General features: G+C 40.5%; 1 long non-coding RNA gene across 1 annotated transcript in view; it reads left to right on the forward strand.

The window, feature by feature from the left end:
• Positions 1-11,441: 11,441 nt before the first annotated feature.
• Positions 11,442-27,801, forward strand: part of Gm20139 (predicted gene, 20139) — a 66,199-nt gene continuing 49,839 nt past the window's right edge. The window contains exon 1 of the long non-coding RNA NR_038021.1: positions 11,442-11,509. This is a non-coding gene — a long non-coding RNA (predicted gene, 20139). The remainder of the gene's footprint in view (positions 11,510-27,801) is intronic.

The following is a 27,801-nucleotide window of genomic DNA, read 5'->3' on the forward strand; positions in this document are numbered from 1 at the left end:
GGCCCTTATACTTCAAAACATTGGAGCATCAGTCTTCAGCCGTCTGGCCCAGGATCATCTGAAAGACCTTTGTAAAGTAGAATTTTGAAGGGCTGATTACCCTATCTTGGCAGAGATATCAGTCAGACTATTTCGCATAGTGTGTCCTTTTTCTGGACAGTATTTTGTCTGTAGATGAAATGAGGTAATTCTTGCCTAGTGGCTGTCTTGCCACAACTGGAGCTCTGCTCTGATGCTCAATTTCTTCTTTGAATCCAGGAAAGGGGTGCTGTCAGGAGCAGATATGTCTCTAGTCAAATGATCTTTAATAAGGAAGTGTCTATACATGTCATATTCTGTGGTTTTGATCTTCAGCATCATAGGAAAGAAGGAAGGGAGAGAGGGATGGACGGATTGGACAGATGAAAGGGGGGAGGGATGGATTGAAGGAAGGAAAGAAAGAAAGGAGAGAGGGAAGGAGGGAGGGAGGGGGATATACAAAGAAGAGATTGTGGAGGAAGAGGCTACAAGCCAAGGAATGCTCCAGTCACTAGAAGCTGGAAGAAGACATTGCTATTCAAGGTAGACTTTGGTCTGCTAGCTCAACTGTGAGAAAATGAATTCTGTTTGTTTTTTTTTTTTAAGCTATAGCATAGGGGAAACTAATACAATTCCTATTACTTTAAGCAGCAAACAACTAAATATGTCCTTTGGGTTTCAGAATGCTTTAAATACCTTCACATCATTTCTTATTTGAAGAATGCTAAGAATTTGACTTTGGTTGCTAATCTTCGTTTTTATTTTCTTAGATTCTTAGTAAAACATTTCCTTTGCCTTTTAGTAGTTGAGCCATCCCAAGTATACAAGATTCTTGGGTCAGAATATGAGATTGACCAGTTATCTTTGTTGACTTCTGCCATTTGGGTGCCTGGGTCAAGGTGATTCAGGCCTGAGTCACTCTTTCTGGGATGAGGACCTTCTGATAATCCTTCTTGGTTTGTCATGGGAATTTTCATTACCTTTTCTGTAGATTTTGGGATGTTTGTTTGTTTTTTTTTTTGTTTTGTTGGTGGTGGGTTTTTTTGGTTTTTGATTTTTTGGTTTTTGTTTGTTTGTTTGTTTGTTTGTTTGTTTGTTTGAGACATGGTGTCTGTCAGTCCCTTGGCCTATAACATTGCTGCCATATCACAGTCTGTAGGATATACTTCTTATGGGAACCTGATGACCTATAGGAAAAGCTAGAAGATTCAGTTTGGATGGGCCATTGTTTCTCTCTAATTATCTCAAAGTGGCCTGATGATTAGATTGCTTTTTTTATATATATTTTCTTTATATACATTTCAAATGCTATCCCGAAAGTTCCCTATACCCCCCCCCCCGCCCTGCTCCCCTACCTACCCACTCCCACTTCTTGGCCCTGGCGTTCCCCTGTACTGGTGCATATAGAGTTTGCAATACCAAGGGGCCTCTCTTCCCAGTGATGGCCGATTAGGCCATCTTCTGCTACATATGCAGCTAGAGACACGAGCTCTGGGGGTACTGGTTAGTTCATATTGTTGTTCCACCTATAGGGTTGCAGACCCCTTCAGGTCCTTGGGTGCTTTCTCTTGCTTCTCCATTGGGGACCCTGTGTTCCAGATTAGATTGCTTTTTAATTGGTGCCTTAATTCTCTCCTTTGGCCCATCCTCTGAGACTGTAGCAGGAAAAGCTCCTGAAAGAGTGTGCCTAAAGACTGTGTGTTCCTCATGGTTCTGATAATAGATGCTTAGAAAGTATACAGGATTTCTGCTGTAGCACTAAGGTTGTGAACACATTTTATTACATTTGCCAACTAAGGGTGTGGCATTGGGTCTGTCATTGGCATTTGTTTCCGAATCCTTAGTGTTTGACTGTGCCACTTGTTTTGTGGGTTAACATAACTACACAACACCAGGCATATGCATGAAGAAGACAAGTGAACAGCTGTCCTATATCTATACTTCCTTTAGCAAGGTAAGAATTCTCCCCAAATGCTTTCCCTAACAAAACAGACCACCACGTGCATGCCTTCCATTGTCTCTTTGGAGCATAATATGTTGTTAGCACTTGGCTTTGAGGAACACTATCTGAGGTGTCCAGAGTTTCTCATCTCTGCTCATCATCAAGTGATGTTGGCAAGGGAGAGTTGGAAAGGGTAGCTGAGTAGCTGGTTGTCACACTTTTGTGTGTCTGCTCTATGCTTCTTCATCTAGGCCTCTTGCTTAACTGTTTATACGACAAATAGTGTCCAGCTGAATTCAAGAAAACTCCCAGTCCACAGGCCTATCTTAAAAATTATGTTCATGGTCTGGTTTAAAATAGTTAAAATGTAGATGCCTAAGCAACAACCTGCTAAACCAGATATAGATCCAATAGCTTCAGTACTGAAGATACAGTGATGTAGCATGGAAATTGCACATGAAGCTTATGTTGTCAGCTTAACAGAATACAGGATCACTCAAGAGATGGACCTACTCTAATTCTTGCTAATAGAATTGTGCCTGGACAATTACAAATGCTGAGTGATTAATGATCATTTATTGAATGCTTTCTGAGTATTGGGCATTTCCCAACAATGCATCCAATACCCATAACTATTACTCATAGCAAACTTTGAGAGATTTAAGTATAAAAATCTTGAAGCATAGGAAGACTATTTGACACAGATGACTACTGGAAAACTAAGCAGAGTCCAGGATACCTGATTTCAAAATTCATACTTGTTTGTTTTGTTTTTCTATTCAACACTACTTTGCTTTTCTTGATTTTCAGGCTCCACATTTCTGACCAAACATCCAAATGTTTACCTCCCATACTTAGTTTCTGATAAATGATTAAATTTACACAGATATTCATATCTAGTATTTTTATTGTTGAAGTTGATATTAACACACAATAATCTTCAAATTTTTCATAGGTTCAAGGTGCCAGTTAATATTGATGGTGATAATACAGAAGACACTGACAAAAGTTTGAACTTTCTCCATCAATTTCTTTGTGGCCCACTGTGTTATGCTCTCTACAAAGTTTTTCTTTTTCGTTTTAGTTTTACATCGCATCCGTTTAAAACTCTGAGATCCTTCTTAAAAATGGTTTTGTGCTATGGGAGAGCTGGAAGTACAGCAGTAAATGAATAAATGAATTTAGAATGGTTCCAGCTATTGTGCTATCATTCCGAACATCTAAAAGATGATTCTTAAGATTGATCAGGAGGAGACAAGATTATGGGATGGACTGGACTTCACACACCAGCTCTATTTTACATCACGTCAGTAACGCAAATCTGAACAGTGTTGAGAATTATTCCAGAGGAGTGGGGAGTAGTGCAGATCACCCCTCCCACCAAGGAACCACTGACCTTTCCACTCTGTGTACAAACTCCTAGGCATCTTCTCAGCACCCTATCATACTTCAAACTGTGGGTGACAACCAGGACTACGAGTGCCCGGCTGTCTGACACTGTTTGAGTTTGCTTTTGTATCTCACCAGGCAGAGTGACCAGAGAATGCAGAAGGGAAGAAACAGAGAAGTCTCAAGATTTACTCTACCAAGCATGGACTAAGACTATGAGGCCATGGTATGGAGCCACAAGTACCCCTGACTCCAATTTCCTTGCATGACATCTGACCCAGCCCCTCCTGTCCTCTTCTGTGGTAGCCTTGTCTTTATGGTGCGTGTGTTCCCTTGTCTGGACTTCACAGTCCATCTGTGCCCTCATTAACCAAGTTCTTCCTCTTCAGTGAGTGATCAGGTACCATGATGCTTTCTATTGTTATTTTGATGGAATTTAGAATCACATAGGATTCTGAGTATGTCTTTGTGGGAGATTCTAGATACGATAACTAAGGAGTGAATCCATCCTAAGAGATGTGGACAGCATCTCTCTATGGCCCGATGTTGAATGTGGATAAAAGGAGGGAGCGAGCATCCTTCATGGTTTCTTGACCACTGATGCAATGTGTTTGCCTACCTCAGGCTCTTGCCACCCTCAAACCATGAGCCAAAAACAAATCCCTTCTTAACTCATTTTTATTAGGTATTTTGTCTCAGCAAAGACAAAAGCAACTAATACAGATGCTCACCTGCACTGTGCACTTGTGACCCCTTCTATTTATGTTACATGACTCTTGCCTACATGACTCTTTCCTAGTCCATCAAAAGATAAGTCTAATCTACTATTTACACGTCATCAAATCCCATATCGCAGTGCTTGAAAACTGGTGATGTGACTTTTATTACCTGTAGTGAACACAATTCAGTGTCATGTAGGGGGTGGATGAATAACAACATAGAAATTAAAAAGATACCATGGGGGCAATTCCTCACTTCACAGCTCCAAGGAAATCTTGATTACTTAAATTTTACCTATATTCAGGGAAAAGGACAGGTATTTACGTCGGATAAAAACCCAACAAAACTTTAAGTACATTTGTCATATTTATCCAAAGTAAAAGTTGGTATATATTACCTGCTATGAAAAAAAAATCTACATGAATAACTTGTGTTTCTCTATGGTGATTTAAAATTTTCAATTTTTACTTAATTCTAAAAGGAGAAAAGAATAAATCAAGGTGCTAAAAGGCCTGTCAGTGAGGCTCACCACTGCTGTGAGTGACAGTGAGGCTCACCATCGCTGTGAGTGACAGTGAGGCTCACCATCGCTGTGAGTGACAGTGAGGCTCACCATTGCTCTGAAGAAGCACCACATCCAACAACAACTGGAGAAGAAAGGATTTGTGTGCTCCTGTTTCATAGCACTCTTCATCATCAAAGAAAGAGCAGGCACTCAAGCAGGGCAGGATCATGGAGGCAGGAGCTGATGCAGAGGCCATGAATGTGTACAGCTTACTGCCTTGCTCCTCATGGCCTGCTTGGCCTGCTTTCTTATAGGATCCAGGATCCCCAGCCCAGAGGTGGCCCCACCAACAATGTGCAGGATCCTCCCACATCAATCACTAATTAAGAAAAGGCCCTATAGGCTTGCCTACAAGCCAAACGTATGAAAGCATTTTTTTCTAGCTTTTGTCAAGATAAATAAAGACTAAGAAGCACAGGGATGATAAAAATATTGTAGAAGTTAACACAATTAAGGTATTTTCAAGAATTCTAGGCATAATAAGAGTTTTTAAAAAAATACATTATGTGCAACTACTATGAAAATAGCTTATATCTTGGGTATCCTAGGTTTTGGGCTAATATCCACTTATCAGTGAGTACATATTGTGTGAGTTCCTTTGTGAATGTGTTACCTCACTCAGGATGATGCCCTCCAGGTCCAACCATTTGCCTAGGAATTTCATAAATTCATTCTTTTTAATAGCTGAGTAGTACTCCATTGTGTAGATGTACCACATTTTCTGTATCCATTCCTCTGTTGAGGGGCATCTGGGTTCTTTCCAGCTTCTGGCTATTATAAATAAGGCTGCTATGAACATAGTGGAGCATGTGTCCTTCTTACCAGTTGGGGCATCTTCTGGATATATGCCCAGGAGAGGTATTGCTGGATCCTCCGGTAGTACTATGTCCAATTTTCTGAGGAACCACCAGACTGATTTCCAGAGTGGTTGTACAAGCCTGCAATCCCACCAACAATGGAGGAGTGTTCCTCTTTCTCCACATCCACACCAGCATCTGCTGTTACCTGAATTTTTGATCTTAGCCATTCTGACTGGTGTGAGGTGGAATCTCAGGGTTGTTTTGATTTGCATTTCCCTGATGATTAAGGATGTTGAACATTTTTTCAGGTGCTTCTCGGCCATTCGGTATTTTTCAGGTGAGAATTCTTTGTTCAGTTCTGAGCCCCATTTTTTAATGGGGTTATTTGATTTTCTAAAGTCCACCTTCTTGAGTTCTTTATATATGTTGGATATTAGTCCCCTATCTGATTTAGGATAGGTAAAGATCCTTTCCCAATCTGTTGGTGGTCTTTTTGTCTTATTGACGGTGTCTTTTGCCTTGCAGAAACTTTGGAGTTTCATTAGGTCCCATTTGTCAATTCTCGATCTTACAGCACAAGCCATTGCTGTTCTGTTCAGGAATTTTTCCCCTGTGCCCATATCTTCAAGGCTTTTCCCCACTTTCTCCTCTATAAGTTTCAGTGTCTCTGGTTTTCCTAAACACATGAAACTCAAGAAAAATGAAGACTGAAGTGTGGACACTATGCCCCTCCTTAGAAGTGGGAACAAAACACCCTTGGAAGGAGTTACAGAGACAAAGTTTGGAGCTGAGATGAAAGGATGGTCCATGTAGAGACTGCCATATCCAGGGATCCACCCCATAATCAGCATCCAAACGCTGACACCATTGCATACACTAGCAAGATTTTATCGAAAGGACCCAGATGTAGCTGTCTCTTGTGAGACTATGCCGGGGCCTAGCAAACACAGAAGTGGATGCTCACAGTCAGCTAATGGATGGATCACAGGGCTCCCAATGAAGGAGCTAGAGAAAGTACCCAAGGAGCTAAAGGGATCTGCAACCCTATAGGTGGAACAACATTATGAACTAACCAGTACCCCTGAGCTCTTGACTCTAGCTGCATATGTATCAAAAGATGGCCTAGTCGGCCATCACTGGAAAGAGAGGCCCGTTGGACACGCAAACTTTATATGCCCCAGTACAGGGGAACGCCAGGGCCAAAAAGGGGGAGTGGGTGGGTAGGGGAATGGGGGTGGGTGGGTATGGGGGACTTTTGGTATAGCATTGGAAATGTAAATGAGCTAAATACCTAATAAAAAAGGGAAAAGGAAAAAGAAAAAAAAAAAAGAAAATGTGAGATTTGAGACATCGCCATGGTAACAGGAATCCTTATATGTATTGAATATTTGACCCTTGGACATACAGTTTTAGAAAGTTAGTACTATGGTGTCTTGTATGTGCATGATAGCTGTGGGAGAAAATTAAGAGAATTATTTATAGAAATATTGCCGACAATCTATCTTTTTACTTCCCATGTAGGTGATGATTTTCATTTTCAAAAGCTCAAGAGTTAAAATGAAAACATTCGTGTCTTCAAACTATTTTTACCTGAGTTTTCAAAAGCTTAAGAATATTGCTATAATAGCTTACAAAGAATGTCATTTGCCTCAGTTACATTTTCTTTTGGAAATAATGTTAAACTCTTGATGCAGTTTTCTGATTGGAGTTCTACATCTTCATTTGTTTTGGTCTGTCAGTTGGTTCTAGGTTTCAGTTTTGTTTTATTATTTTTCCCTCTTCTATATCCATTTGTATGTAATTAGATATACCTTGGCTCTCAGTGTTTTGGCAGAGAGGATTGTAATCATTACACACAAAGCATGGGTTTATCTTATTTCACTAAAGATTATTTCCTTAAAAAAAAAAAGAAAATAGCAAATTTCATAAATCTTGATCATTTATAGTTTAACAGCAGACTAATATTGTATAAGTAGAGACAAATTAGTTTACCACATTAAATAAGCTATAGTTTAGTTTGATTTATCTATTGTATAAAAATATAATTTCCATCTACAAATTCAGACAAAATTCTGATATGTTATTCAGGTTTTTGGTACTGTGTTATACTGTGAACATTTCTGTGGGATTATAAACATTCTTTGGGAGATGGGTCTAGCCAAGTGAAAGATGTTGGCTAGAATGCACAAAGCCCTGGTTATATCTACAGCATTGCAAAAGACAGAAATAGCAACTATTCCTCACATACATGATTTGTGGTAATTGTATATTACTTATCTAATAAATCTGGGTTCATGGCAAATTATTGAGTTATTTTTATATTAAACAGAAGGCATTAAGATTTCTTGAGCATTTCTTTTTAATGAATCTGAGGAGGGATGCTTGAAAAGGGCTTCATGAAACCAAATCAGTCCCCAACTCTCTATGCAACCAGAAATGACCCAATGAACTAACCTCTGGCCTCAGCCTTTTGCCTGTTGGAATTATAGTTACAAGCCACAAAGCCCAGCTTAAGATTTATATTTTAGCTTAAAAATTCTTTTCCTCTGGCTAGAAAAAGCAAGAATAAGTCCTGAATTATTTGAAATGCTAGTGCTATATATTTCAGTTCTGTCAAGAGTTGCCAGGTAGATAGCCTGGGGAGTTTCTGGGTTTTAAGTTTCCTGCCAGCTGTAACCAGCTGAGTCTTCCTGTCCTGGCCCACAGCAGGGTTACCTAAACCTAGCTGGGCCCAGAAAGCTGGAAACAGCATTGCTGATCTCCCAGTGCCAAGGATCAAGTTGGAGGCAGGCTTGATGTGTCAGCATGGCTGCTCCCGACTCTTGGCCTCTTGTTCCCTTTGGATTGCTGGTTTCCCTTAGAACAGCCTTCATCTGATGTCTTGGTTTATTTTGGTTTGAGTTTTCAAATTCTTCTCCTAGAAGCTGCATAGATAGCCTAGATGTGAGTCAACACTGAAGTCCCTTTAGGCTTTGTCTCCATTCTCTGAACCTGACCTTGTCCTTGAAGCTGGAACTTTAGCTATGCCATGCCTACCATGTGTTTGCCTACCTATGTAGTCCTGGAGGCTACTACATTAGACTTCGAATCTCTCAGACCACCACCACCACCTATTAGCTACACTCCAATATCCAGGAAGTCTCCTCATCTAGGGTCTGTATCTGTTTCTGTTCTCTAACACATTTGTTGGGCATTGATGATCAGAGAAACCCTCTTCAGATTCCCTCCTGCTCCCAGCATTGTCTTTCATGATTGACACCTGACCTGCCTCTTCATGCCTGCCTTCCTTCCTTCCTTCCTTCCTTCTTTCCTTCCTTCCTTCCTTCCTTCCTTCCTTCCTTCCTTCTTCCTCCCTCCCTCCCTCCCTCCCTTCCTCCCTCCCTCCCTTCTTTCTTTTCTTTAACATGGGCATACCAATAATCTTTCCTAGATCTGTGAGGAAAGGAGTCAATGAGTCCACATGGAGAGTTCAGATCATTGTCTGACACACGAGTGTTTAGCATGTCTTAGTTGCCTCTCCAAAGCCAGGTAGGGTCACTGGTCAATTTACACTGATTTTGCCTTTGACTTCCACAGAGATTGACAGACACAGCCAGGCAGGCAGGCAGTTGGGCAGACAGGGAAGTATTTAGGTTGGGTCTCTTACCTAGATGTGTTCACTGGTTTCACTTATGTAGCCTTTGTTATATGTTACCATAGCAACCCATTTGTTATCATCTGTATTCATTGCCAATCTGACTAGACCTAGAATCACCCAAGAGATATAACCGTAGGTATGTCAATGAGGGTGTTTCCAGAGGGATTTGAATGAAGAACGAAGACCCATCCTGAATTTGGGTAAGACTGCCATAGAGGTTGAAGTTAGAGAGTGAGTAATAAGGAAAAGATAGTTACAAAGCAAGCTGAGTGCCTGCATTAGTTTTTCTCTGCTTCCTGACACAGATACAACAGGACCAGATAATTATACTCCACCTCTTCCCTACCAGGGCAGGCTGCGTTTCCTCAGATCATAAGATTTTTTTGTCATGTATGTTATCATAGCAATAATAAAAAAAAAAACCCAAGTAATATACTACTGCAAATCTCAGGTCTATGCAAGAAATCTTATTTGAAAATATCATCTGGGCATTGCAGCCTTCCTGCCAGAAATGGCTTGCTTCTTTTACCTGTGTGAAGCAAAGGACTAGAAGGGAGTTGTTTCCACTCAAGACTGCACACCAGTCCTCTGCACACTGACCATTGACCATCCATGTGCCTAAAGAGCTTCTTCTACAATCCATCACCCCCAGTCTCACACTTAGGTCCAGGGGAGATGAAGGGAGACTGCTAGTGCATAAGGAAATACTGTTTGGGGAACTTTCAAGAGATAAATCACAACAATGGGTTGGGCTCAGAATCCTTCCTGTGTGGGCCTTTACTTTGCAATTAATTTTCTAAATGTATTAGTTGCCAAAACCACTTGTTTTTATAATGTCCGTTAATTCTCCACACTGAATCAAGGGCATTGTTAGATGCCTGGCTGGTGAAGCAGCTTCCATGGCTATAAAGGCAAGAGTGATCTAGAAAGATAAAATGGTATAATCAAATTAACTAAAAAATACACAAAACTTTGCCTTGTGTTTGCACAAGAGGATATGACTAGTGTGTGCAGTCATCCTTCAATACAGAAGCTGTGTTGAACGCCTGAGAGTGGGGAAGACAGAGACCATGTAGTGTGTGTGGTACTGTGATGACATACGTGTGTGTGCTTAGTTAGATTATGAACGTATTAGTCCTTCAAATGTGTGCTTGTAGTTCATGTGTGAGCCCAACAAGATCAAAACCTTTACCCCACAGTATTCTGGAAATGAGCAGCAAGAAGGTGTCTTTCCGGCACACCCCAGAGGAATTAGAAGCCAAGCCACACAGGTGAAAGGAGCTGGAAATGACAAATGTGGGAAATGGGTAAACTGCCGTCTGACTCCAAGCATCTCATGCTGGGGCTGAGGCAGCCCCACCAGCAGCACATCCTGGGATCAGAGGAGACAGCATGTCATGGAAACCAGAGGAAAGGGAGTGGCAGCCGGTTATGCCTCATTCTTTTCTGCTACCCTTATGTTCACAGGAAGGAACGGCAAGCACTGTCATGGTTCAGGACAAAGAGCACTGATGTAACAAGATATGAGATATAAATATCTAATCCAAGTCATCCTCACTCATGCCCATGGCCTGTACGATGTCCCTGTCTGACTTTCATGGCCTTCACCATCTTCTGGAGTAGTTTCCTCTGTTCCTGTTGTTCCCGGAGCATTAGATACACTTTCTCTTTCTCCAGTCAGAATCCCAGCAGCTTGATGAGGTTAGAATCCTTCCCTCCCGGGACCCAATGTGGTTGTTTCAAGGCCTCTTTGGGACATAATTTATGGACTGGTCCTAAACCTTGTGGCAACATGACAAAGGGAAGGACTTGTGTGGCAGACACCACGGCTGGGCTCACCTTTATATCTCTCCCTGCAGAGTGAATCCACCTGCTGTAATGTGTCACACCATGGTCTTGCATGTCCCTTTGAGAGTATGTTTATTCTCGTGTTATACTCCCACACCTATGCTGCCATTGGCACAGGGAATAAAGCTGCTGTTGTTATCAGTAATTATAACAATTTTTTCCATGCCTGCCTTTTCCTTTCTTTTTGTGGCATTTTTTATTTGTTCATTTTTTTTTTTTTTTTTTTTTTTTTGCTAAAGATCAAGTAGTCAATAAGTTGATAGCAAGTTAAAGATTTTGAAGCTTTCTTTATAAATGAAATTGTTGAGCCAATGAGATGACTCTGCAAGGAAAGGCGATGGCCTCCTCCAGTTTTGACAGTCTGAGTTTGTTCAGTCAAATCATCTAACCTCCAAATGTCCTACTGACCTACTTCCACCAGATAAGCTCCCCATCCTATATCCGATAGCCTCCCAAAATAGTGCCATCACCTAGGAAACAAGGGTTTAAGACATGAGTCTGTGAGGACATGTATAGCTGTAGGTGCATTTTCGATTCAAACAACAACAGAGATGATATGCACACCTTTGTCCATTATCTGAATCCCTGAGGTATGGTTTTCTGATTTCTTCCCATTTTCACTCCTTTGAGAACTTAATATGCACAACCCTTGCTTGGTGCAGAGCTATGTTGACTAAACTCATTTGTACCTACAGAATCTGTCGTGGGGCTTACTCTTTAATTTTTTCTTTTCTTTTCTTTTCTTTTCTTTTCTTTCTTTCTTTCTTTTTTTTTTAAAGAAACTCACAAAATTCAAATATCACTTTTAGGGGAGTTAAAAAAGTCTTGGTTTTCCAATAGCACTGAAGTTGTTCTCTAACATGATCTAGAAGGCATTTTGATGGCTTTTTTTTTTAAAAAAAAAAACAGATACATATTCCTTCTGTTAACCCTGGTTGCCTGGAATACAACATGGGCACAAAGATCTCAGTACAGTTCACTCTTCCACTTGGGATTCTAGCCATCGTTCTAGCTCAGGGTCCTTGTGATGGTTTGTATATGCTCAGCCCAGGGAAGGGCAGGATTAGGAGGTGTGGCCCTGTTGGAGTAGGTTTGTCACTGTGGGAGTGGGTTACAAAATTGTCATTCTAGCTGCCTGGAAGTCAGTCTTCCACTAACAGTTTTAGTGCTAGATGAAGATTTAGAACTCTCAGTTCTGCCTGCACCATGCCTGCCTGGATGCTGCCACGCCCCCATCTTGATGATAATGGACTGAATCTCTGAACCTGTAAGCCAAGCCAATTAAATGTCCTTCATAAGACTTGCCTTGGTCAAGTGTCTGTTCACAGCAGTAAAACCCTAACTAAGACAGTCCTGCTCTCTTCTTTGTTCATGAAAGAGCTAAGAGAGGCCCCTATGGGCCTGCTGTATCCCACCCCGACTCTTGGGTTCCCAGGTCCTAAGTACAGCAGGATAAATGATTTTGACACTGTATTTTGGATTTCTGTTACTTACAACAGTATAAATACAGTAATTTCAAAAACTTACCTTACTTTAAATGCTTCATCCCACAGAGACCACATGCAGGTTTGGCAATGATAGAAATAATAAACACTGATGATATTTTTTCATTTTACTTTATTCTATTATTTGTTAAGTTTTAGACTTATTGATGGGAAAGCTCCACTTGAGTTGAAACAAGAAATTTGAAGGACCAGAAATAAATTGTTAGGTGGCCAAGGGAAGTTTGCCAATGTTTTCTTTTTAAAAAAAAAAATCTACTTTTGTATTTAACTCATACTCTTCTTGCCCTTATTGATCTCATTTCTATAATAAAAGACACTTTTTGTGCTCTGTTTACACTGGGTTAACATATCTGCACCTCCACCCCTATAGGTTTTCCTTGGGTCACTGAAGTTTGTTCCTTTCAGCTCTGAAATGTTCATGTTCTGTCAGGGCTGAAGCAAAATGACTTGTTTTAAAAATCTGAAGTCCTTCTCTGAGAGGGGCTTTCCATGATGACTTGCATGGTACACATAGGGGTACAAATGATAGGGAACCCCTGAACTTCTTCTATTCTCCAAATAGCAGCCAATTTCCAGGAAGCATTGACTACAGACCCAGTGGAAGGCTATAGTCACCTCTGTCCTCTGACTACACATGAAGCCAGAGGCTGAGGGTTCAGTGGCATCCATGAAAGGTGGCATGGGATGCAGAATGCTCCCATGAGCAGGCATACAAGAAAAAGAGGATGATGATGAATGGATTCCCTGTCTGGTGGCTTCAGTAGAAGCTTTGATCATCAGAGAATGATGTAAGTCTATCTAAACTATGTTTAGGAAGTTTCAAGAAGCGTCCCCAGTGTGATTCTTGTAACGCTGGAACAATCACAAAACCATTTTATAATCTCATTATTTCAACCCCACTTAGTATAGAAATGTCAGAGATATTTAATTTTTTTCTTTTAATTTTATGGTACCAAAAGTTTTGCAAAACACCAGCAATTTAAAAACAGCTTTTTAGGGAATGGAGAGAGCAAGCTGCACTAAATGGATGTATCAACCTTTACACAAAGGACTTTCTGAAAGATCCAGGTGTGGAAAGTATTTTAGGCTTTGAGGATAAGGGTAGTTTTGTTGCTGTCATAGACGTATTCACTGGGTTTCGCTGTTTGAGATATGATCTTCTCATGCAGTCCAGATTGTTCTTGAACTTGCCATGTAGAATTCCTGATTGACCTCCTCTCTGACTCAAGTATTGGGAACAAAGTGACAGAATAGTTTTAACAAAAAGGAACTTAAAAGGAGAAATGATTTCTTTTGGTGCTCTGCTTCAAATGTTTCAGTTCATAGACCTCTGGGTGCCACTAGTTTTAGGCCTGGGGTGAGGCAGTAACATTATTGTGGAAGAAAGATGCTCACCTCATGTCAGATAGAGGCAGATTGGTGGACAGGAAGGAAGGGTCCATGGATAAGGTAATCCTTCAGAGACATGCCTCCAGTGACTGCTTTCCCATCTAGACGTCTCCTCCCACAGCCCTTTGATGAAATTAGACCTCTCATGAGCCAATGTCTCAAAAGCCTCCCATCTGGCAGCAGCCTTAAACACAGGCGCCTTTTAGGACAGACTTTATGTTCAACCCTTAACAAGGAATGAGAATCAAAACCACCAGAGACCACAAAGATCTCCCAGTTAGTCAAAATACTAAAGCACTTTCATATTTATAGCTACAGGACAATGACACACGTTGTGATGGTCACTCTTCATGGTCAACTTGACTGGACTCATAATTACCTGGAAGACATAATCCTAGGAATATCTTTCTTTCCAGAGATGCTTAACTGTGGATAGAAGGCCCACCCTGAATGTGGATGATACAGTCCATGGCATGAATAAGAAGAGTGAAAGTTCTCAGGAAAGCCACCTGACCACTAGCGATCATCTCCCTCTTTTCCTTATGTAGGGAGTTGTTGCTGCGTGCTCCTCCTTCCGTGAACTCTTCCATGCCATCTCTGCTGATGGATTGTGCCAGCCATAGGACAAACCAAATTAATCTATCTTGATTTGATTTCTGTCAAAGCAATGACAAAAATTAATCTCACAAATGATAACAGGCAAGTCGACGTCTAGCCTGAATCATTAGGTCTTGGCTTCCTGTCTAATTCCATGGCCCTGGTGTATTCTAAGGCAAATATAAGTACTCTCAACCTGACAGAGTCCATTGAAATGATTGTGCTGTGGAGAGGAAGAGTTTTCAGGTTAAGCAGTAACTGAAATGTGAAGTTAAATGACAAACGAGAAGAGGAAACAGACAAATACTTGTTGTAAATACAAATAAAAACATCTTAAAATACTGAAGCATTCTGAAAAAATGAAAAATTATCATATAGCAAATCAATCAAAGTCTGGAGTAGTACTCTCAACAGTCATGGACTGGTAGTATACAAGTCTCAGTACGACTCAGCAACTCAATACAACTCAATAGCAGATGCTGGTCTCCAGTGTGCCAGACACTGGGCTTTCCTGCAAGCACACACAGTAAATCAAATCAAATCACATCAAAGCAAAGAAAATGCAGTTTTTTCCTTACAAATAAATGAACTTAGATACAGTTTTTCAGAAATCAACACATCGATAATCTCAAAGAATCCAGTTTTTTGCCCTGTCTGCTCAGCTGTACCATGGGAGATTGAACCTATTGTTGTTAATTTTCTGAAAGAAAGTGCTGCCATTCAGCAAGCTTATCAGGAACTTCTGTCCTTATTCTACACATCAGTTACTAGATCATCTCTTATTTTTATTAGGATTCACTTTTTATTTTTGTTTGTGTATATGTGCCTGTGTGTATGTGTGTCACGTGTATGTGTGTGTGCTTGCGTGTGTGTCAAAGGCTAGAAGAGAATGCTAGATCCCCTAGAGCTGCCCCACCAAATGTGATGCTGGGAATTGAACTTGGGTTCTCTTGGAAAGCAGCAAGCACTCTTAACCACAAAGCCATCCATTCAGCCCCATGATTAGCCTCTGTATGAAATGAAGTCAAATGGTGAAAGCAAGCAACATCCCATTCAGTTTCCTGAAACTTTTCTGTCTCTAGTGTGTTTACATGTTTTGCATGGTGAGTTAGGTGGGCATGCTAAGATGTGATATAGGAAATTTTCCATACTGTGAGTTGTTACTAAAGGATAAAAAATATTAGGGAGATCTTTGAAACATATGAGAAATACATTGTGTTCTGGCTTGAATATATTGCCACAAATGTTTTTTGACCCATAGTGTTGGTGAATTGATTTTGCTCAGAAATGGAGTCTTCAAGATCAGGTATAAGTGAATACAGTAGGCAACAATTTAAACATAACACACACTTCAAGTTTACTTGTGTGTGATTTGTTCTGAAAGAAACACTATGAAAATACACAGACATGTACCCAGCTGAACCAAAATATGTAGGAAAACAAAATACTCATGGATTATACCTCAACTATTTCCCTGTGACCTCAGTTTTCTACATGTTATAAGCCATACTTGCTCATGTCTCTCATGAGAGCCTTTTTCCTGGTTTCAGAACAACCTTTGAACTCTTAACATTAGCTCCTAACCTCAATACTGATTCATGATAAATTACTATACTTTTTTTAAATCAATTTTAACTCTCTAGTTCTCTGTCTTTGTCTCTGTCTCTGTCTCTGTCTCTGTCTCTGTCTCTCTCTCTCTCTCTCTCTCTCTTTCTCTCTCTCTCTCTCTGTGTGTGTGTGTGTGTGTGTGTGTGTGTGTTAGTTAACTTTTAACTGTCAACTCTCGTCACAATCTACAGTCACATGAAAAGAAACTCTTCAATTAAAAATAGTCTTTATCAGGTTGGCCTGTGGGCATGTCTGTGAGGGATTGTCTTAGTTGTTAATTGATGTAGGGTAGGAAGGTATGTAGGTGGTACCAACCCTAGGTAGGTAGTCTTTAGCTATATAGGGAGCTAACTAAGCATGGTCTCCTTAGTGAGCTACTACCTGGCGTTCCTCTGTGGTTCTGCTTTACTCTCTTAGCCTTGAGTAGGTTCCTGGCTCAAATCTAATGCTGTGTGGAGCTGCAAGCAGTCCTGCCTTCAGGTTCTAGCTTTGAATTCTTGCCCTGATTGTCTTCAATGATGAAATATGATGTGGAACTATGAGGTGAAATAAACACTTTCCTTCCGTGAGTTGCTGTCAATCAGAATGTCTTATCCCAACAACAGAAGAGAGACCAGAGCAGTATAAAACTCTGCTACTATTTTACTTTTTACTGCATGAGTTTCTATCACTTCATATATATATATATATGTTGTCTGGTGTCACAGGAGGACTCTCAAGCCAAGTAATGAAGCATGTTAAGAGAGATCTAAGCAGTCATATGCCAGTAGTCTCTAGTGGATCAGAAAGCAAGCAACTAAGGATTATTAGCCACTGAGTACATAACTGTGGGTATCTTGAGCATAGGTTGGTAGAGTAGTAATAATGAGACATATTAGAGAGGGTTTAACAGACAAAAGAGAGACTCCATAAGTTTTTACATGCATAGCTCACTGTTAGATTTCTAAACTGGAATCACTACCGTAACACTGACCTAATTCTGAGGATGATTGTCAGGGTTGGCAGAGAGATCCTTTTAGCACAGTACTTCAGGAGACATCAGCTAGTCAGTCAACCGAATGTTGGTATTAGTATTCTATGACATTTTATAACACGATATCTTACAATAAAATTTGAATCTGAATTTGGGATGAAGTTGAGAAGATAAGATAGAAATAAATTCAGTAAATAAATAAACAGCCAGTGGTGAAGGAATCTGAGGTAGTTTGGAGTCCAGGTGACCAGGCAAAGAAAGACTTAGAGTAATCCAAGGCAAATAATGGAAATGATCTCCGTGCACTCTTAATACACACCTGAGCCCTGCACGTTGCCATGTGGAGAGACTCTTGCCTAATTCTGATAGACAACCTCAAGCAAACATTTCTCCTGCCAGTTTACAGATGAGAGGACTGATTTTTCCGGAGTGTGGGGGGCTCACTATTTAACTGGAGATCACCAACAAGTAAGACATCAGGAGGCAGCCAAGACAGTTTTGTCTCCTGGGGCCATGCTTGGAGACACAGAGCAGAAAGAAAGGCGTCGTGTGACACAGTGAATCAGCTGCAAAATGTCTACCATGGGAAGCCTCCTTCCAATGATATTTATGCAATGTAAAGCATTTCAGTTAAGCAACATACCTGAGAGGACCCACCATCCAGTCTTACTCCTGACCTCTTACCTTCAGGGTTAGGTATGTGTGGAAAGGGGTTCAAGGGGAGCTAAGGAGGAAGCCAAGGCAGGGAACTACTAAATAGTATCTCCTAAAAAGCAATGGTGTTTGTGAGAAGGGCAGTTGCTGCTGGGCAGGAGTAGCATGCAGGATGGACCAAACCACTGTCCTCATGGAGTCTATCTGGAGGAGATTTACTGTGTCGCTAGGTATCACATTAGCTAATAAACACATTAGCAAAGAGACTCATTCTTTTTACATACTGTTAACTAGTAAAGGACAGCTATTGCACTGAGGTAGAAGCTCAGGGAAAATTTGCTTTAATTGGTTGAAACATGAGAAAACATAGGTCTCCATAAAACCTTAGTGGGTCTTTGAAAGAAAGCCCAAATGGGAAGGCTATTAGCTTTCTAGTGCTGTCTTAGCTAAGGCACTCTAACTAGGTACTTTAAAACAACTACAGTTTATTCTCTCAGAGTTGTAGAGACTAAAGTCTGAGATGTGGGTGTTGGCAGGGTTAGTTGTTTCTAAGTTTTAAGAGGGAGACTCCTTTCCATACTTCTGCTAGCTTTTGATGGCTTCAGCCAATGTCTGGTTTTTCTTGGCTCCTGTCTTTATAGAATGGTTTACTCTCTCTCTCTCTCTCTCTCTCTCTCTCTCTCTCCCTCTCCTTATAAGGACACCAGTTTTATCCCATTAAAGGCCAACTGTATTCCAACATGGCTTCATTTTAGCTACTTGTATCTATAATAGACTTATTCCTGAAATATTGTAAAATCTCAAGATTCCAGAAATTATAAATCTTTAGAAAGATACTATCCACACAGTACATGAGAGAAGCATGAATCCTTTGCGTGTCATTGTTTAGAGAGCCGAGAGACAGCATCTGGAGAGAACAGCTAAAAGGATACGGAGACATAACTGTAACAGGGAACAAATATCCAATCCAATGAGGAAACTGAGGAAAGTTTAAAGAGGGAACTGTTTTAATAAGAATAAAGGGAGAAACAAGTGGGTGGATAAGCACCCCAGACTAACAATGCAAGGACCCCATCTTTAAAACTCTGTTCCATTTTCTCTGAAACAAACCTATCAGCCTCCACAACTGGCCTGCCCCTTGCAGCTTCTCCAGACCTGGCCCAGCATCCCCTGCTACCGAGATGTTGCCCACCTTTTCAGTGCTGCTTAGCATTCAGGTCTGTACAACCTGGAGTTAGAGGGGGTACACCACCACTGAAGAATAAGGAATGGTTGCCAGTTGATGCACGCACCATATTTCCAGCCCAAAGACTCGTCTCCCATGGGTTTCATAAGATTCCCCAGAAGATTCTGAGGAGTTAGTACCAGTTGGCAAAAGCAGTGGCCAGCTAAATAACTCATCCTTGTTTCACTTCAAACCTCATTCATGCTTCTGGCCTCTCATTCCTGTTCTATGACATAATTTCAGAAATAAGCCTGGTGTGTTCAGAAGTTTCTTTTGGTGCAAGGGCTGTGGGTAACTGAGAGGAGTAGGAGGAGACAGGAAGAGGTGGAAGTGGACAGGAATAGGTGAGTATAGAGAAAGAATAGAGAAGAGAAGGCTATTGTCTTCTTCCGAGGAAGTCACTGTCAACCTTCAGGACAGCAGACATATGGAGCAGAGATATGCAGCCAAAACTCCAGAGAGCAAGGTTAACCCGGTGTAATTAGATCTGGCCACAGAGCAGGTGGGAAGGACAGAGATGACATGCCCATGAGCCACCATCCTTCACTCCTTCATGTCCAGCTTCTCATCTGCTAAAAGTAATTAAAATGCCAACCTTACAGGAGAAAGATTTTGCCAAGTTTCCAGATATATTTATAAAAGTTAGCTGTTTTCAACTATTGTTTGAGTTAGTTACTCATTTTTACTTAGTTATAGATACTAATAGCTATTATTAATAAACAAAAGAGACATGTCTATAGCTGCCTCAGTAGTCTAAAAAATTCCTTTAGTCATTAGAAATTTGTTTAAACATGAGAGTGCTTTTCTTATAGCTGGAAATTATATATTTTATAATCTGTCTAATTTTTCATTATTAACCAAATATCCTCAAGCGAGACATGAACAAGTAGCAAACTGTCTAAAGTGTTCTCCAGCTGGCTTCACCCTTCAATGGTTTTCAATCAAAATTGCTGCCAGTGAAGCAATTGACACTCAGACTTTAAACAACACTGACTGCTGATGGAGATGAATCACTGGGGGAAAGGCCTAGGTTTCTGGATCCTTGGAGGCTTTTATTGAACTCCTGAATTCAGTGAGCTGCATCCAATCTCACTGGCCAGATGACCTGTTTTGAAGCCTGGCTCAAGGGGACTTCTCAAAGGGCTGTTCTCGGCTGTGTTAAACTCTGAGATGTCCTGACTCACGATGTGTTAATACAAGGGTTAGTAGAGCTTTGCCTGGGAAGCAATCCACCTCTAGCATTCAGGAGCCTATGGCTTTGAGAATTAGAACCAGTGTGATCCTCTTCTTATCCTTTGAGAAGTAGCTTTGTAATACTTTTGGAATAATGGTACCATGTAAAGGAAATGCCTGTCCTGCCTTTAAACTATCTGTCTGTCTGTCTATCTATCTATCTATCTATCTATCTATCTATCTATCTATCTATCTATCTACCTGGGTCTTAAACATGCTGGCCAAGCACCTACCACTGAGCTAAAACCCAGAGGAGTCCCCTAATTTTATGCCTCTTTCTCAAAAACATTTTTAAATGGGAGTAATTATGACAAGGGAGAGAGTATTTAATGAGAGGGAAAACAGGCACAAAATTTCTGATTCTTGTTTTTAGAAAGGAAACCAACGGTGTTGTAGCATACTAGACACTCAAAAAGAAGAAAGATGTATTATGAAAATATTGTCTTTGCATTCTCTCTGGATTATGTAGTTGTTGAACCCTATGATTAATTTGTTGAATATTTTGTGGTTATTGCTTTGTTTACACAAATGACTGCCAATTCAAAGTCTCACCCAGAAGAGCTAGCCAGGGGGCATTGATTGTAATGGATATGTACTAATCTTAAAATAGGGGTTAGACATGTGGGCTAGCAGGACTCAAGTATTACAAGTAAGCCTTAAGCCACAGGAGACTTTAGAAAATACTCACATAGGACACTTGTTCCTATGAGCCTGTATTCTTAATCTATTTTCAATGAACAGAGAAGTCAGGTGCCAAGAACTGCATTTTCAACTAGGGGGGTATGGAAGGTCCTTTTGAAAAGAAGCATTAGCTGGAAAAGAAAAATCCTGTTTATAAGTTGAGATTGGGAAGGGGTTCTTGTAGTACAATTGTCTTTGGGACTCAACTACCATACTTATTAATTTATCTATAATTGATCAAATTTGCATACCTGTATTGAGTTCTATTGAGTTCAACATATTTAGAAATGTGTAAGCATTGTGTGTCATTGTTTAAATCCAGTTGGTATATGTTCTCCTCATACACTTTTAATTTTGTGCATATTAGTAACAAATCTGTGATTGGTGATTTTCCAGAATATGAAATGATGTTACTAGCTGTGGCCATAATGCCATTCGAAAGATCTAGAGAGCTTATTCTATCTCACTGAAATTTTGTATCCTGTGGCCACCATCTTCTTGTTGTAAAATTCTAAGAAGAGATTTTCATTTCAGGAGCTCTGGAAATTGAGTTCATGTCTCACAATCCCATGCTTCTTGTCTATACATTAGCAAGTACAATCTGTCACAGAATTGTTGGTGCCTCCCTGGAGCTTAAGAAAATGTTTTCTTAAAATGCTGGGAAAACAGGCAGCTCTATGAGTGAACTCAGTCTCATTGAAAGTGGTATGGTGGAGAATGGCCCATTGATTTGATGGTTCTTAAACTTTTATCCTAGGTACCTAAGGTTTCTCTGTGTAACCCTGGCTGTCCTGGAACTCACTCTGTAGACTAGGCTGGCCTGGAACTCAGAGATGTGCCTGCCTCTGCCTCCCAAGAGCTGGCATTAAAGTGAGTGCCACCATTGCCTGGCTTAGAGTTGTCTCTTAAGATCTTTTCTCTAGAGGTTTGCAGATGCCCTGCCAGGCCTTCTAATAGGTATACTCTTGCCCACTCTCTCAAGTTCTGTCGTAACTAATCTTGGGGTCTCAGAACCCACTCTCCTGTTTTGTTTGGTAATGTGGAAGTGACTTGTGATGGTTTGTATATGCTCAACCCAGGGAGTGGCACTATTGTAAGATATGGTTCTGTTGGAGTAGGTGTATCACTGTGGGCTTTAAGACCCTCATCCTAGCTGCCTAGATGCCAGTATTCTGCTAGCAGTCTTCAGATGAAGATGTAGTACTCTCAGCTCTTTTGTACCATTCCTGCCTGGATGCTGCCATGTTCCCACCTTGAATGATAATGGACTGAACCTCTGAACTTGTTAGCCAGCCCCAATTAAATGTTGTCCTTATAAGAGTTGCCTTGGTCATGGTGTCTGTTCACAGCAGTAAAACCCTAACTTAGACTTGACTCTATGTGTTTCATTAGCCCAGATTTGGTTTTCACAAGACTGTATTTAAACCCATTTCAATACTGTTCTCAGAAGAGTTCCATCACCTAGTGTCTTATCTTACCTGATTTTCACATTTAGACTTGGATTCTTTTATACCCACGCTCCACTCTTACTTCCTGCTCTCCAGAGTATTTCCTATGATTTCTGTTTGTGTCCACAATACTTGCTTTACAAGCCTTGTCCTCACTAATATGGGTTCTCCGAGTCTAGTGACAGTAGTCCCATCCCCTCATATTTTCCTAGCATTTAGTGTCTTTAGAGAGAGTTCTTCACAGGAGGAATGGGTGAATGACTGAGTTTACGGCTATCAAGGGGAATTCACAGAAGTGTTTGTTTCTTTTGAAGCGGGAAAGTATTAATGGTGTCGGGACTCCCTTTTGTAAGCCAGAGAACTGCAGTGGGAATTCACTGTGGTAACAGAGGCATGGCCAGAGGCAATGTGAGCCTGAATCCAAAGAGACATCACCATGAGTCAAATGTGGGTCTTGTTTTTAAAATAAGGGCAATATCAGAGTTAGTAATACAGTATACTATGCAGTCACAAAAGTACAAAATGAAGAAACAATCCTTACGTAGGAGGTTGCTGCTTTCAGAGCTAAGCAAAATATGGGCAAACTATTTATGCTGAATAAGAGCCTTAGGCTCTGATATTCTACAATTATCGTAAAACATTTATGACTCAACCAAGTGATCCAGGGCTTGAGCTCAGATTGTCATATACAGGAAGGCTCCTCTGTGAGCCTCAACTCACCACTTGTTTATTTGGTTTTTAATGAACCAAAACAGTGACCAAGTAGAACAGTCCAAATGATATTTAAGAGAGTTCTAACGTCTAAGAAATAATGTCTTTCAAATCTTTGAGTAGTTTGGGAAAGCACACAGTTATGTGGAGTGTTTTTTACTTCTAAAAGCCCAGGCTGGGTGTGCGATAGCATGCATGATATCCCAGACTTTCGAGGTGGAGGCTGGGGAATCAGGAATTTGAGATCACCTTCCTCTGCTGCATGAGTTTGAGGCCTTTCTGGCCTGCTCTTCCACCTAGAGAAGACAGATGAGTTGTGGATGTACCATAAATGGAAAGCTTACTTCCTTATCTTTTGTGCCTCCAGCCATCACAGTAAGTTGACCTTCAGCCACTAAAGGAATAGCTAGCTTTGCATTGCCTTCCAAGGAGCTCACAATAAAAATTGAATATTCCCTGCTTGACAAAGCACATAAGCTATGCACAAAAACATTATTTTGATCTAACTAGACTGCTAAATTTATGGAAGCACAACAGATGCTAGCTAGTTTTGTTTATAAAAGAAGGAAAGAGAATTAGCAAATGACCACAAATGAGATTCTTCTTCTTACAGAGCTTTGGACCTTTCTAGAGTATAGATTTTGTGAGACTATATGTGGTATACTCTTAAGATTCTTAAAACAAAATACTGCTTACTTGTTTATGTTCTGTTTTCTCAGATTTAAAAAAATTAAATTGGGGTGAGTATTGTTTTCAGGAAACACAGTTGCACACTGACAAGACAGAGCAGGTGTTTTATAAGAGATTTAGAGGGGTCTGAGATGTTAACCAGCAGGATGGCAAGGGGCTTTCCTCATTTGTTTAAGAGGATTTTTCCACATAAGATTCAGATCCATAGCCAGGTAGTTTGACATCTTAGGTTTGTCCTGTCCCTGGTGGTTTCTTGAGTAAGGTGAGGGAGGGTATGAGGGCTAGGCACATTCCAGACATTGTTAGCAGAGGAGGAGAGAAACTGGGTGGATTAGGGCTTCTATGGATTAGGGCTGTGAGAGTTTATGTCTTTTGTCTCTTTGAATGTCCCTATTGTTTTATTCCCCCTTTAAAGAGTTCTTCCTTCTTAATCTTAAGAAAACACCACACAGTTTCACAGATGACTTGAGTTGTTTTCAGTGAGTATAGTTTTCTCTATATTAAAGTTGATTAAAAACCATAGGCAGACTCCAGACCAAAACCTGAAGAATCTAGAAAACATAAATTTCATAAGTATGTTAAACAAGCATAGAGCACGAATTATGATTAGATAATAGTAATTAATGACCCCTACAATGTTGCAGAAGCCAAGCAAGCCTAAGCAGCATTTGGCACGGGTTCTTTGTTGGTTAAATATTTGTAGCCACCCTGCTTCTTCCTAATACTGAGAGACCGACCCACATAGAAATTAGAGAATGCACACCCCTCTCTGCTTTGTAAGAATTTAGCATACATTAAAATTGCATAATTGTACTACGTTAGGAAGGACTGGAGGTTTAGGAGGATTATAGAAGAGCTAGGGGAGCTGGCAATATGAGCTAGTTTTTGTTTTTTTTAAATCATAGAACACCTGGCATAACACTTAGAGGTCCCTTTTAGATCCAGTTTGTCTCCTTTTGCATTTTTTGCTATTGTTAATTACTCTACTCTTCATTCATGCTTTCCGGTAGGGAAAACAAAACTAAGTTTAGCCAAGACTGTTTTCCCCGTTTTCAATGTTGTGGTCACTCAAATCTCCTGTGGCCCCAGCCAATTTTAAGAATTTAGCAAGAAACTCCTGGCTCCTCTCCTTGTATCTTGTATCAGCTGTCCTACCTGTTAGAACAGACCAGAGTTTCGCTGATCATGTGATTTCCCTTGAACGTACCAGGGACATTGCCCTCTTTAATGACCCCCTCACATTGCTGAATGGACATTGAATGTGCACCAGTCCAAACCCTGTCTACATAGCCTCTCCAGTCAGAGGCAAGTGAATCATCAGAGTAAGAGGACTCTATTGTTGGCAGTGGTGCATTTCCCGAGTGTGTGCAAGGACATGGGTTCAATCCCCACTACTGACAAACAAAAGATGAAGTGAAATTATTTCTCTGAGCTTTGCTGTCATGGTGTTTGGTTGGTTGGTCGGGTTGTTTCTATGTTTAGAAACAATATCTCACTATGTAGTCCTGGGGTGCCTAGAACTTTGCATGTAGATAAGGCTGGCCTTGAACTTACAATAGTTCTTCTGCCCTACCCTAATGAGATCTGGGATTACAGGCACACACTGCCACTTTTGGGGGGCACATATATGTAAGTGTCACTGCTGCTAAGATTCTAGAATGTTCTTTTATATTCAGTTTTCCTTAGACCAGTATTTCTCAACCTGTAGGCCATGACCCCTTTGAAGGTTGAATGGCCCTTTCTTTGGGGTTACCTAAAACCACTGGAAAAAAAACACAAAATTTACATTATGATTCATAAAAGTGGCAAAATTACAGTTAATTATGAAAATAACTTTATGGAGGGGGTGGTCACAACAACATGGGAAACTGTATTAAAGGGTCACAGCATTAAGAAGGTTGGAAAGCAGTGCCTTAGATCCACTGGCTGGCCCACACACGCAGTCAACTCTTACATGCTATGGCTAGGAATGGTTTGAGATAACAATGTCTAATGACTGTTTTCTTAGAAGCAACACTATAAGAGGGAGGAAGGGCAGAAACCAAAATAGTTAGGAGAGGAAAAATTCTTTGCATTGCTAAGGACTCTCATGTAATTATACATAAAGAACAAGAATGTCAAATCATAGATACAAGGTAAACACAAGACTATTAGACAAAATGGCACAACTACACAGAAGCAACAACTTCATGAAAGTTGATTAAAAGAAATTAGAGGAACAGTTTCATCAAACCAGAGAACGCACTCAGGTTGTCCTTGGCTCTGCAAGTAAGGAAATCCTCTGTTTGCTTCTTATAGAGCTCATAACTGTGCTGCCTTCCAGGTACCTTTCTGGGATGGACTTGCTTTCTAATTTATAATTTGGTGTCCCAAGTTATATGAACTCATCTGGCCCCTCTCTAGCCTTACCAATTATTCTAGTCTTTTTGTCTACCCTACAGCAAAAGTCAAGACTAATATTACATTCTGACTTTATCCTTCAACTTATCGAGATTTTCTGAAAACTTGTCAAAAGTTTCCTAATACAGTCTAGGCCTAACTTGGTAAAGTACATGTATGCTCTAGCAAGACTCCTTTTACCTGTAGATACCTCTCTTAGTGGGCGAAGTCAACCTCTTCTACTTCGTTCTAGACTTATTCCTGAGTGGCATATCACAGGAGAGCAAATGCCCATCTTTCAAGTTTTCTGGCTTCATAAAAACCTTTGATTAATAGGTAGTGTTGCATCAAAATAATCCAACCACTTGGGAGATTGAGGCAGTAGTTTGGTCTGTAATCTGAGGCTGGCCTGGACTATATAGCAAACAGAACAAGTTTAAGCAAATAAACAAATAGAAACCCATGCGTAATTATTTATATTAGTTTTACATGAGAGTTTTATCACAATTCATATATACATGGTAAGAACAACTAGTGAGCTGTTAGGCAGAAAAGTATCACTTACGGAGATCAGGTTCTAGACATACAAACAGCAATGGCATGCATGAGGAAAATGGACTAGCTCTGAAAGAACTGTCTTGGGATATCAGAGAGATGGAGAGATTCTTTTCCTCAAAGAAAAACAGAGAGAGTATAAATGTAGTCAGATCTGGAGCAGCACATATTACAATAAGGAAAAAAGATCATTTTCAGTTGGTATGAGACTTGAACCCCTCACTTGGCAGAGGACAGACACTGTGCTATGTGCTTGGCATTCAAGAACTTGGGATGGAGCTGAGAATGTAGCTCAGTGAGTAGAGGGTTTGTCTAGCATCCAGGAAGTTCTGGGTTTGAGATCTAGAAGCAAGCAGACCAGGCATGGTGGTACATGACTGTAATCTTCAGTAGAATAAGGCAGACAGATAAGAGGTTCAAGGTCATAGTTACATAGTAATTAGAGTTCAGCCTTGGCTACATAAGACCCTGTCTCTAAGTAAATGAATGAATGGATGGATAAATAAATAACAGTAACTCACAATGGCCATGCAATACTATACTCACCTTTGTCTCTGTTTCACTACCAGTAATCACTAACCAAGGAGTTGTACAATTGATCCAGGATTTGGTATTACAAGGAAACTGAATTTATTTTAAATTTCTCCCTGAAATTCCAGAAAGCCCAAACAGATCATCCAGCCTGTGATGGCCTTAGTAAAGAACCTGTGTGTAAGCTCCTGCGGTCTGGTATGACGCTTGGACTGCTCTTGTGGGTGTGTGATAGATAGCAGATGTAGGAAGAAGACAATGGATGAATGACAGTACTAATCTGGCTCAAGCCACCTGTGCCACGTGAAAAGCGCCCTTATCTTGGCAATGACAAGCCAGAAAGTAAACCAACAAACATAAAATGCCAACTTGGAAATGTCAAGAATGGTTATCGTCCCTCTGCATAATAAAAGCTTCATTGTCCCATCAGCACTCACTGGAGATAGAAAGGAGATAGAGTTGAATGAGAGAGCAGAGAGATGAGTGGACTGGATTTTATATCTGCTTTGTCAGGTATCAAAGATCATCCCTTGGCAAAACCTCTTCTTTGACAAAGATTGTTCTTTCTTATCTCTCAGACTGATCTTGTCTTCTGATTTCATGATAAATTGCTTTGTTTCCCCTTTTGCTGCAGTGAGTTTTTCTTTTCGTTTCTCTAGGACTGCCCTTTAAGGAGAATTGGAATGGAGCACCCCATCTCACC

The sequence above is a fragment of the Mus musculus genome, chromosome 10, assembly GCF_000001635.26.
Source record: "Mus musculus strain C57BL/6J chromosome 10, GRCm38.p6 C57BL/6J".
Taxonomy (NCBI): Eukaryota; Metazoa; Chordata; class Mammalia; order Rodentia; family Muridae; genus Mus; species Mus musculus.